Here is a 13,379-nt window from a genome sequence, read left to right on the forward strand (position 1 = left end):
TCACACTTGACATCAAAGGCCACAGAGTGCAAAAAGCAGCAGGCTGCCTCCACCTCTGATATACATCCTGGGGACACAACTTGACTAGCGGCAAAATGCGGCAGTTTAACAAGATTGAGGGTCACAAAAGGGGCGCGAGGGGGGGGGGGACTATCTGCAGCTAGGATCAATGCAAGGTTCAAATGTTCATCATTCAACAAACTAACACCTGATCCATGTGGAGCCTGTCAGGTCGTTCTCCACAACAAGCCAGGCTGCACCCCCACCCTCTATTGCCCTCTGCTCCCTGCACACCCTGCCCCCCAGGAATAGTGGTCCTAGATCAGGAGCCGCCGATGCAGCCACTGTTCAAGTGATGAGTGTGAGCGTCTGCCAGCAAAAAGACAGAAGTCAGACTTTGACATAAACTGAGGAGCACCAGAGCTAACCTCAGAGCGAGTGATCATAACTCTGCCTTGTGTATTGACACGCTGACAGTGCCGATACGGACTATTCACCCTGGGGTGATATTACACAGGTCATAGGAGAGTGGGACAGGGTAGTTGGGAAGGGCGAGAGGAAGGAGCGAAATGGGTGGGAAGGAGGGAAACGCAAGTGGAGTTGAGGGGCTGGGGGGAGAGAAGGGGGCGATCTATCAGACAAAGCCTTGGCCTATGAGAAGCAGGCGAGGATATAGACGTCCTTGGCCTTCCAAGCTTGCCGGACACTCGCTGCCACCTGTCCTCTTTCCGGCTGCTCCCACAGGTTCTCCCCGCGCTCGTCCTCCAGCCCCATCTCCTCCAATGGGGCCGCATGTCCCTCCTCCAACACATTGCCTGCTGCTGTGCAAGATTGTGGAGGGGCAGAGCAGACCACCACAAAGCAGGGCACTCTCTGGGGGGTGTACTGCAGCACACCACCAGAGTGGTCCAGGCATCGGAACCACGTTTTGAGCTTCCGCTCAATGACAGTACGAGTGGCAGCATGGGCCACGTTCTATCGGCACTTCACATTGGTCTCCGGCCTCTGTACGGGCACCGTCAGCCAGGATCTCAGTGTGTATTGCTTATCCCCAAGAGTCTGCCCATCATGCTGCGGTGGTCCTCGAAGTCGCCAGGGATCGGAGTGTCCTAGGATGTAGCTTTCATGCACGCCCCCTGGGACTTGTGCACCCTCCTCCATGATCCGGAAGTAGACGCACACGAGTTGAACCTCTTCCTGTTAATTAAAAGCACTCCCTGATGTCCTGGTGCGTACAAGGCGGCATGGATGCCATATATTATCCCCAGACCTGGGGCATCCTCCCGATGGCAGAGAATCCTGCTGCCCAGGGATCTTGATGGGCTCGATCCAGCTCGAAGCTAATATAGTCAGCTGCCTGGTCAGTGCCCCTGGGCTGTATGCCAGGTAATGGAAATGGTTACTCACCTCCTCAGTCCCCTCAGCAGCCATTGCATCAGCTTCCTTTTTAAAAAAAAAAAAGAGTGCTAAACGACGCCAGTGTGTTGACTCGCTGGGGAGCTGGTAAGTTCATAGAAGGCCGTTAGATTGTACTTGCATCTTGCTAATGATATGGACATTGGTCTTAATTGGTGGCTCACCACATCTGGGCGAGATCTGGAACCCACCACTGGGAGTGGGCTGGTTAGATCGCTAAACAATTTGTGGCAATGTGGATCTCGATTTTGGTGCCTCCCCCAATTTAACCGGCATGTCTCGATCTGGGCCAGCACAACACAGCCATTAAATCAAGCCCACATCCAAACCATTGATATAAATTCTCAACAGCTGGATCCTGAAGTGTTGGGTGCTCGGAGGTACAGGCGAACCAACACGGTTGCGATTGGTACAACGCAGTTTTATTCCATTAAACTATTTATACATTTAACTTGGTACTCAGCACGTTGTGACTGTGTGAGTGTCTTGCTTGGAGGTCCTGGCCCTGTGCCGTCTCCAAATGGACTGCCCAGGAAGTGTTGTGTTTCTTGTTTTATACTGTGTCTGCTCTTGTCTGTGATTGGCTGTCGTGTTGTGTGTGCTAATTGGTCAGTTGCTCGGTTTATCATTATGTGTGTGTTATGATGTATGTTTGAATATCATGACAGCCCCCCTTTTTTACAAGATTATGTGCATAGATGGTTATAAATATAAATGTGTCCTGAGTGCAGCTAAATGTGTGTGCGCGCATAATATTTACATCATGTACATGAGGCTTGACTATATACAAGGGGCGATGTCAGGTGTGACATGCTAACGAGATTGTACCACAACAAAAAGAAAAACGTGGAAATTTGTAACGATCAAACGAATGCCTGTAACGAGAAAACAGAGACATGTTATAAAACAGTGGTTGCAAAAGTTCAACGTGTGAACAGTCTCATAAGTCCAGTCTAGTCGGTGAGCGACGATTTCGGGTTGACCACCTCAAGGGTGGGTCGAGAACCACCGGCTGAGGTGCGGACCTGGCCACGGGCGGTGACAGAAGGGGCATGGTATACGGCAGCTCCACGAAGTCGCTATCAGGAACCAGTGGAGGACACGGCGTCTGTGTAAGGTCCCGTTGCGAGCGTGGAAGTAAGTGAAGAGCTCGGTGATTGCGCCTACGCACTGATCCATCAGGCATGCGTACCAGGAACGAGCGTCGGAGAACTTCGGCAGGTGCTGACCAGCCACCGTCTGGTAGGTGGATACGGACGTTGTCTCCAGGGGCCAGGTAGGGAAGATCAGTTGCCCTGCGTCATACGATCTCTTCTGGCGACCACGCTGCAGTTGCATCCTATGCAGTACCGGAGCATGGTCCATTGTTGGTGCCAGGATGGAGGGCACAATGGTTCTGAGGGCGCGACCCATCAGCAGCTGTGCTGGTGAGAGACCAGTGGCTAGTGGGGCCGAGCGATACGCCAGCAGGGCGAGGCAGAAGTCCGACACGGCAGCAGCAGCCTTGCAGAGGAGCCGCTTGGCAATGTGAACGCCCTTCTCCGCCTTTCCATTTGACTGGGGGTGTAGAGGGTTGGACATCACGTGTGTGAAGCCATACGAAGCAGCAAAGGACGACCATTCCTGGCTGGCAAAACAGGGCCCATTGTCCGACATGACAGTCATCGGAATGCCGTGGCGAGCGAAGGTGTCTTTGCAAGCCCTGATGACAGCAGACGATGTCAAATCGTGCAGGCGTACGACTTCAGGGTAGTGAGAAGTAGTCAACTATGATGACATAGTCTCTGCCGAGCGTGTGAAACAGGTCAACACCCACCTTCGCCCAGGGGGACGTCACCAGCTCATGGGGCAGAAGCGTCTCAGAAGGTTGCGCCGGCTGAAAACTTTGGCAGGTTGTGCAGTTGAGCACCATGTTGGCAATATCATCACTGATGCCCGGCCAGTATACCGCCCCTCGGGCCCTCCGTCTGCACTTCTCGACCCCCAAGTGGCCTTTGTGTAGTTGGTCGAGAACCAGCTGGTGCATGCTGTGCGGAATCACAATCCGGTCCAGCTTCAGAAGGACACCATCAATGATGGCCAGGTCGCCTCGGACATTGTAGAACTGCGGGCACTGCCCTTTGAGCCATCCTCCCGTCATGTGGCGCATCACTCGCTGCAGAAAGGGGTCGGCCGCAGTCTCTCGGCGGTTACGGGCCAGACTGGAGTCGTCAGCCGGCAGATTTGCGGATGTGAAAGCCACCTGTGCCTCGACCCGACATACGAACCCCTCCGCATCTGGCGGCGTGCTCACTGCTCTGGATAGGGCATCCGCCACGGAGGTCCTTCCCTGGAGTGTAGACCAGTTGGAAGTCGTACCTCCTGAGTTTAAGTAGGATGCGCTGGAGGCGAGGGGTCATCTCGTTCAGGTCCTTGTTTATTATGCTGACCAGGGGGTGGTGGTCAGTTTCGACAGTGAACCGGGGAAGACTATATACGTAATCATGGAACTTGTCTAAACGGGTTAGCAAGCCCAGGCACTCTTTTTCGATCTGCGCGTAGCGCTGCTCTGTGGGGGTCATGGCCCGTGAGGCATAGGCAACTGGGGCCCATGATGCCGTGTCATCCCGCTGCAGAAGCACTGCTCCAATACCGGATTGGCTGGCATCAGTTGAGATTTTGGTGGCACGAGACGTGTCAAAAAACACCAACACTGGTGCAGTGGTGAGTTTGCGTTTGAGCTCCTCCCATTCCAGCTGATGTGTGTGTTGCCACTGGAACTCTGTGGATTTTCTGACGAGGTGGCGCAGAGTCGTTGTGTGGGAGGCAAGGTTGGGAATGAACTTCCCCAGGAAGTTGACCATGCCAAGGAAGCGTAGGACAGCTTTCTTGTCGGCCGGCTGCGGCATGGCTGTGATGGCGCTCACCTTGTCTGCATCCGGACGGACCCTGACCGGGAGATATGGTCCCCCAGGAACTTCAACTCTGTCTGGCCAAAGGAGCACTTGGCTCGGATGAGGCGCAGGCCGTTTTCCCGTATGCGGGCAAAAACGCGTTGGAGACGATATATGTGCTCCTGCGGTGTGGTGGACCAGATGACGACATCGTCCACATATACGCGCACCCCTTCGATGCCTTCCATCATCTGCTCCATGATTCTATGGAAGACCTCAGATGCCGAGATGATACTAAATGGCATCCGGTTGTAGCAGAACCTGCCGAAAGGGGTGTTGAAGGTGCATAGCTTTCGGCTGGACGGGTCCAGTTGGATCTGCCAAAACCCCTTAGAAGCATCCAGATGTGTGAATATCTTCGCCTGGGCCACTTCACTAGTGATCTCCTCCCGTTTGGGTATGGAATAATGTTCCCTCATAATATTATTATTGAGGTCTTTGGGGTCAATAGATACGGAGCCCGCCGGAGGGCTTCTTGACATACACCATGGAGCTGACCCATAGCGTGGGCTCCGTGACCCTGGATAGGACCCCTTGGTTCTGGAGATCCTGCAGCTCCAGCTTGAGGCGGTCTTTAAGTGGCGCAGGAACCCTGCGGGGAGAGAGAGAGAGAGAGAGAGAGAGAGAGAGAGAGAGAGAGAGAGAGAGAGAGAGAGAGAGAGAGAGAGAGAGAGAGAGAGAGAGAGAGAGAGAGAGAGAGAGAGTGGACTTGTTGCACAAGGTGGCGAGCCTTGCATGCCTGTGCGCAGCAGGGAGCCCTTCGATGAGCCGACTATCTCGAACGAGAGTGTGGCCGTGTGTGTGTGTTGTGTGTCACCTGGAGCTGGCAGGATCCCATGGCCGGGATAACGTTCCCGTTGTAGTCGACCATCTTGCACCGGGATTGGTGGTCTGACCTTCATGGCGTAGAAGGCTGACCATGCTGAGGTTGGCGGAGGCGCCAGTGTCCAGGCGGAAAGTGATCGGCGTTCGGTTGACCGTCAGGGTGGCACACCATTCATCACCCGGATTGATGGTGTTGACCCGGTTCCCATCAATGACCACAACCCGGAAGGCGTCTTGGTCATCTGTGTCATCGGTTTGGATGTCGTGATGTGGAGGCTGAATGGTCCGCACGTTCCTGCGAGGTTGTCGGAGAGGTGGAAGATCAACAGGTTGAGCCGCTCGACAGTAGGCAGCGTAGTGGCCCATCTTGCCACAGCGCAGGCATCGTCGGGTTTTTGCAGGACATTGCCCTTTTAAATGTGCAGCTCCACAGTTGCCGCACGCCGTGACATCATGGCGTTCGTTACGCCACTGTGCATGCGCAGTTCGGTCTTGCGTCGGGCGCGCCTGCGCAGCACGTCCGTCAACGTTGCCGTAGGTTTTGGCGCGCACAAACGCAGGAGGCCTTGAAAAGCGCGCGAAACGGCCACCCTCGTCCGGGCCGCGGGAAACTCGATTGCCTGGATGCGTTCGGCCTCGTGGGTGGCCTGGCTTGCCGATTCGGTCGCGTGGGACCCCCTCCGTGCTGATTCGGTCGCCTGAAATTGGGCATAGCGCGGCTAGTCGCATTCTCATGCAGGACACAGGCTTCAACTACAGATGCTAAGGTCAGGCCTTTTATTTTTAGAAGCTGCTGGTGTAGGCCGCTGGGAGGCAAAGCCAAAAACGATCTGGTCCCGGATCATGGCCTCTGAGGTGGTGTCGTAACCGCAGGACTGCGCGAGTATGCGGAGGTGCATCAGGAAGAACTGAAAGAGCTCATCCTTACCTTGCAAGCGCTGCTGAAAGACATACCTCTCAAAGCTCTCGTTGAAGTGCTTGTCGAGCTTGAGGAGGACCGGGTCATACTTAGCTTTGTTCTCGCCTTCCGCGAACACCAAGGAGTTGTATACATGGATGGCGTGCTGACCTGCGGTAGTGAGGAGCATGGCAATCTTCGTTTCGTCCGAGGCGCCCTATTTTTCATTGGCTTGCATGAAGAGTTCAAAGCGCTGCTTGAAGAGAGTCCAATTTATGCCCAGGTTCCCAGCGACTTGCAACGGCTGCGGTTTGTTGAGGGTGTCCATAGCTCAGGATGGCAGATTTGCTGGTAGGTAGCGATTCACTCCTGGTACCATGAAGTGTTGGGTGCTCCGAGGTACAGACGAACCAACACGGTTGCGATTGGTACAACGCAGTTTTATTCCATTAAACTATTTATACATTTAACTTGGTACTCAGCACGTTGTGACTGTGTGAGTGTCTTGCTTTGAGGTCCTGGCCCTGTGCCGTCTCCAGATGGATTGCCCAGGAAGTGTTGTGTTTCTTGTTTTATACGGTGTCTACTCTTGTCTGTGATTGGCTGTCGTGTTATGTGCGCTAATTGGTCAGTTGCTCTGTCTATCATTATGTGTGTGTTATGATGTATGTTTGAATATCATGACAGATCCCAAGCCCGGATACTTGCAGTACCCTGTCAGTCCAGGCCTGCCACCCTAAGAATTACCCACTTATTCCTATACTTTTTTCTTCATAGAATTTACAGTGCTGACGGAGGCCATTTGGCCCATCAAGTCTGCACCGGCCCTTAGGAAAGAGCATCCCACTTAAGCCCACACCTCCACCCTATGCCCACAATTTAGCAAACCCACCCAACCTTTTTGACACCAAGGGCAATTTAGCATGGCCAATCCACCTAACCTGCACATCTTTGGACTGTGGGAGGAAATCAGAGCACCCGAAGGAAACCCACGCACACAACGGGGAGAACGTGCAGACCTCCGCACAGACAGTGCCCCAAGCCGGGAATCGAACCTGGGACCCTGGAGCTCTAATGCAACTGTGCTAACCACTGTGCTACCGTGCTGCCCTAATGTCTGTCTAAGGATCAATTACCAACCCGTGCCAGAGTATTATCCTCTATGGATTGCCTGGATGGGGTGAAGGAGTAAATTTCCAACAGGCCAGCCTAATAAAAAGAATTCATAAAAAGAATTCCCGAACCAGACATAAATACTGCAATTTATGATGTCAATGTCAAGAATTACAATGAAGATTGTCATGTTTAAAATCAGAGTTGGACACGTTTTCACAGTGTAACAAATAATGGGAGATACGACTAAGTCGAGCCATGTACCATTAGTTGCACTTTCCCTACATTAGCAATGTTTTACTTCTATTCAGGGCTGCACATTGTAACTCACTTGACAACAACAATACTTAACAGAGACCTGCAGGAATTCTTTCAAAAGCAATTTTCATTGGATCTTCCTCTCCTTTGACCAAGTGATCCCTGAAACTGTCAATAAGGTTAGGAGTTACAACTGTGCTCAAGTACCAGTTGAGGGTGGGGGGGGGCAGAGAAAAAGGGGAATACAGGCAGAAGACGGGAGGGCCGGCTGAAGCAGCAGCGTGCACGAGAAGACAACGGCGGCGAAACCTGGCCGGGAGAAGTGAGGGGCAACACCAGCACCAGACCCACGGCAAAATATACTCTGTTCAAAAATCCAATAAAAAACATTTATTTAAAAAAAAAACTGTGCTCATGTCAATTCTTACTGTCAATCTAGATTATTTCACTTATTCTCGCTTAATACTCTTAACGACTGGCAGTTTTGCATCCAATCCAAACTGGCACTGGTCAACTGATTCTTAAACAACCTTGCAAAACCATTGACTATTTCCTATACTTAAAGCACTACTAGTTACAATAACAGAAAATGCTGGACAGTCTCAGCAGGTCTGACAGCATCTGTGGATAAAGAACACAGCTAACAGTCTGGATGTCTCTTTGTCAACTATCAGTTACTGGCTCTTAATCATTGCTCTTTTTACTGGACTGAAGACAATTCACAATTTCGAGTTTTTATATCTGCTTCAAGCACGTACATTATAGTTCTCCATGCTTTTCATACTTAACACTTGCAGTTTGGGCAAGAGACAAACTCCACTAGTGGAATAGGTAAGATAGTAAGGTAACTAATTACTGCACACTACCTGAATCCATAAACTGTACAAGTAGTCAGGTCAAATTAAAGGACATCTGCTGTGAACTGAGCAGGTCACAAATCAATTAAATTCAGAGAAAATTCAGGCATGGTGGTGCAGTGGCTAGCACTGCTGCCTCAGGGCATCGAGGACCCGGGTTCGATCCCGGCCCTGGTTCACTGTCTGTGTGGAGTTTGCACATTCTCCCCATGCCTGCGTGGGTCACACCCCCATAACCCAAAGATGTTCAGGGTAGGTGCATTGGCTATGCTGAATTGCCCCCTTAATTGGGAAGAAGAAGAATTGGGTACTGTAGGGATTCTATGATCAGAGTTCGCCCCATCAACGCTACCAGCGAGAATGGAGAATTTGGCACTTGGCCAAAACGCCATGCACTTCAGCGGGACCGTAGAATCCCAGCCGCGGGCAAGGTTGGAGAATTCAGGCCAGGGTTTCCTTGAATTTCTTCACCAAAATCTCCTGTCATTACTCAAATACAATCACTGGGTTTTGGAAATTGCGTACCATAAAAACTTAAAACATAGGCCGGAATTCTCCGGCTGTTGGGATTCTCTGTTCCCGCCGGCATCACACCCCTACCTGTGGGTTTCCTGGTGATATGACGTGGCTTCAAAGGGAAATTCAATGGGACTAGCAGCGGGAAGAGAGAATCCCACCGTCAGCGAACGGCAAGCCAAGCAACACGCAGCTGGGGGACCGGAGAATCCAGCCCAAATAAGAAAAGTTGGCATGGATAAACTTCGAATAAAACATGGTAACACAATTTGATAAGCACTTTTCAAAAGAAAAAACAAACTGCACTTAAATAGTGCCTTTCACAATCTCAGGATGTCTGAAAGCATTTCACAGCCAGTGAAGCACAGAAGCATATTCTAATGCAGGGAAAATATAGTTGGATCCAAAAGCCAAGAAACAAGTATTAGTATGATTGCCAAATAAAAATATCAGATAAAATTCAAAATGAAAACTAGAAATAATTCTGATATAATGCTTTTATTCTTAATTTTTTTAAAAAAGCACCCTGGAAACCAAATGGGTTTAAACATATTTGTAGCATTATGAACAGATGAAAATCGATGTCCATTCAGGTCTTTCTTCACTCATTGATCAAGTGAACCAATACCAAATCCTAAAAGTGTCTGAGGAGGAGGAAAGAAAACCTTACAAGTTTTAAACAGCCCAATAAAATTGTTTCTAGCACAGAGAAATAAAACTTAGTGGAATTTCCACAGGTAATTTTGAACAGGCATTTTATTAATACAAAAGCATCTATTTAATCAGGAACACTGGCTAACTTTTAAAAAATGAATCAATAGTGATGGAGATTTTCTTAAAAGTTAACTGCAAAGTCTTTTGCCATTAGGAACATGCAAGGTTTTGGAAGTGAAAAACACAAATCAACGTCTAAATTTGTATATACAATCAATTAACCACAAACATACAAAGTTCAAGTAAAGTTCCAGTTTTGTATTATTATAAGAATCTATACCAAGTATATAGGAATGCAAGAATATTCCTAACCTGCAAAGTGATTCCTCCACATTATATCGGCAATTGTCATTGGTGGGCCACTGGGAGGGTAGTGTTTACCTTTGAGAGGCTCATGGTCACTCCTCATAATATCCATTAAAGAATTCTCCAAAGAGTGCAAGTTAAATGCGTCATAGGGCCGATTCCGGTCCTGTAAGAAGAAAGAAAATTGATTGGAGGCACTTGCTGCTTTTGAGTAATTCTGAATATATCACCATCAAGTATTAAAATCCATATAAACTCATTGCAATGAACATAAAAGGTTGCAAAGCTGCAATTAGCATAACATTTCAGGAAATTCAAACTTCAGAGTTACTCACAGCCTTGTTCACAATTTTGAACCTTCCCAGTGCCAGACAAAACTATTTTTATTTACCCACGATTTAGCTTGGTGTGGGTTTCTTCAATATGTATGGCACAAAAGGAGGTAATAAAAATCAGCTTTTCTTCTGAAGAATGTCCTTTTTGATTTTCATAGAACTGTTGCTGAATCAGCTGTCTTCATGCTCAAGCAAGGACCCAGAAACTCTTAAATATGGATCACAGAATCCCTACAGTGCGGAAGGAGGCCACCTGTTCCATCAAATCTGCACCAAAGCTCCGAAAGAGAACCCTACCGAGGCCCACCCCCCCGCCCGCCCTATTTCCGAATCCCTGTAACGTACCAGACACATCTTTGGACACTATGGGGCATTTTGGCATGGTGAGTCCACCTAACCTGCACATCTGTGGATGGATATCCTGCTCAATTTAATCAAATGTATTTTCATTGGATATTAATTAAATTGGTTTAGGTCATCTTTGCAGGGTACTTCTTAGCCTGCCAGTCACCTAGGTCAGAGTCTAACTGATATTGGCATAGAATTCCTATAGACTGTGAGAAAATAAAGATAACTACTATGCAGGAAAATAATATATACCATAGCCTAGCAGAGGAATTTGTTCAGCAATTATTTGCTTTGTCAAACCTAACAAATGTGCTATTGCTTCTTTCACTGCATACATACTTGGTATATTTGATTGACAGCTAAAATCCATGTCAAAGTGTAGTGTTATTCTGCCACCTTCCAAAGACAAGCAAGATGATATTTGAGCACAAGATAAAAGCGAGCTGAAGTAATATGGAGAGGATTCACTGTTGATTCCCTAAGCGCATGATTTCTTTATCCAGACATCCGAGCACAAAAATATTCTAAGAATAGCAAGCTTGAAAACACTCACAAAAATAGCCAAGTTCAGGAATAGAGAATTAAAGGGCAACCAAATCCTAAAAAAGATAACAGGCCAGATCTCAGTCAACTCCTGTACATAAAAACATAAAGCCAATATCTATAATAACCTTAAAATCACAGTAAGTATATATAAACAACATTTTTACTTTTTCCAAGACCAATAATGATGGTCTCCTTTACAATGACTACACAAGTGCTTTCTGTAATGAATATCACAGTATGCTGTTGTGGTTAAAATTATCCTGTTTGTGTGTCTCTCAGATGTGAAAAGTATCAAACATTCTACATATTGTCTATTCATTATAAATATCTTAAGTATTTCCATGCTTTTCTCTGTCTCATAACATCCCAACATGCATGGCATTGTTCACAGTAATTGGCACACTCATTTCATAAAGACACAAAGGTTATTTGATGGAATGAACAATTATTCTGTAGCTAAACGGTCCCAAATGCCAGGGTATTTAATCTGCTAAACCCTAATGTCAGGGTGCAATCTCAGTTTGATGACAGAATTTTGCAGAATGAAGAGTATGTGTATATGTCATACATAATCCAAGTCAAAAGCGCACAGCATCCGGTATCTGTAATTTAACATCCGAATGCAGTAACATGCCATTACTGTTCCATGACATTGCTCATTTAATTAGAGAATGTTTCATTACAATAGAACTGTTAAGCAATAAGCAATGTAATATTCAATGTAACAAGGCTACTAATTTACAGTAACTGAAATAGGCAAAGTGTGTTTTATTGTAGAAAATAATGGGAGCTATGGATCAAAGACTATTTATCCCATTCCAAATGGCCTAGATTATTATATTTTCTTCATCCATTTATTTCTAAAACAGCCTATAATGCACTGAAAAAAGTTGAACATGCAGCAGAACTGAAGACTACATGTGGGATTTAGCAATAATAGGGAAGAACTGTTGTGCAGTGTGACACTCAGTTAGGAGATGCACTCAGCTTTGATGGCAGAGTAGCTCTGAGAAACACTATAAAACAGAGGAGCATATGGATTTTGAGAGCCCGGTGAGATGGGATGCCACGTATGTCTTGCAGGATAATTCCTTGGGTTTAGCAACATGCTGTGTGGTTACTGAACAACAATGGGAATAATAATGCATCAAAAAGAAGAGAATGTAAATTAGGCTGATGAAAGAGTGTCATTCTTGTTTTCATAGCTGGATGCCGTCTATCTGAAGAGCTCATGTGCAAAATTGAGACGGAGTTGGTTTTTAATTTGAAACCTCAAAGATCCATTTCATGCAATGGAAAATACACCCTCCCAATTGTGAATCAACCTTTTACTCCACCAGACGGCAGAACCAATAGGGCAGGCGGTGGAGTAGTGGTATTGTCACTGGATGAGTAATCCCCAGGATAATGCTTTGTGGGGCAAGGGTTCAATTCTGGCCTGGGGTGACTGTGGAGTTTACACGCTCTCTCTATATCTGTGCGGGTTCCTTTCAGGTGCTTCAGTTTTCTCCCACAGTGGAATGATGTGCGGATTAGGTGGATAGCCATGAGTGGTATGTGAGGTTACAGGGATAGGGCAGGGGCGTGAGCCGAGGTAGAGCGCTCTTTTGGAGGGTCGGTGCAGATTGATGGGCCAGATGGCCTCTTTTTGTACGGCAGGGATTCTATGGATCCGGCTCCAGCAAGACAGATGGTGGTATTTGAATTCAATAAAAATTTGGAATTTAAAGTCTAATGGTGGCCATGAAACCATTGTCTACGGTCATAAAAACCCATCTGGCTCACTCATGTCCTTTACAGAGGGAAATCTGCCATCCTTACCCAGTCTGGTCTTTGACTCCAGACCCACAGCAACGTAGTTGACTCTTAAATGGCCTAGAAAGCCACTCAGTCCAAAGACAATTAGGGATGGTCAATAAATGCTGGGCCAACCAGCGACACACACATCCTGAACAAATAAAATAGACAGATATCTGATGAACAAGATGAAGTTCATGCTCAGACCATGTTACTATTACTCTCCCCAAAACTAGGAGTATTAACTCTGGATTAAACAATCATCCTCCAGCCAGGTTTTTGGGAAGGGCTCTAACGTTCATGTAAAAACATTATTGAAACCACAAGGGATGCTTTATATAGACAAGGGTAATCATAAGATTGTGAAATATTTTGCGAAGCATTTTAGAAATTCCCCGGAAGATAGAATATGGCTAAAATAGATGTTTACTGAGTTTAGATTGTTTTAAATTCGACTGTGCTTTATTGGTAGATTTTGATTGCTGCATGTTTTTGATTTATTGATACTTTATTAACT

General features: G+C 47.4%; 1 long non-coding RNA gene across 1 annotated transcript in view; it reads right to left on the bottom strand.

Annotated features, from left to right (window-relative positions):
• The window catches only part of LOC140406732 (uncharacterized), a 67,957-nt gene extending 57,955 nt beyond the window's left edge, over window positions 1-10,002 (bottom strand). The window contains exon 1 of the long non-coding RNA XR_011939270.1: window positions 9,843-10,002. This is a non-coding gene — a long non-coding RNA (uncharacterized lncRNA). The remainder of the gene's footprint in view (window positions 1-9,842) is intronic.
• Between the last annotated feature and the right edge of the window lie 3,377 nt (window positions 10,003-13,379).

Source organism: Scyliorhinus torazame, unplaced genomic scaffold (assembly GCF_047496885.1).
Source record: "Scyliorhinus torazame isolate Kashiwa2021f unplaced genomic scaffold, sScyTor2.1 scaffold_819, whole genome shotgun sequence".
Classification (NCBI taxonomy): domain Eukaryota; kingdom Metazoa; phylum Chordata; class Chondrichthyes; order Carcharhiniformes; family Scyliorhinidae; genus Scyliorhinus; species Scyliorhinus torazame.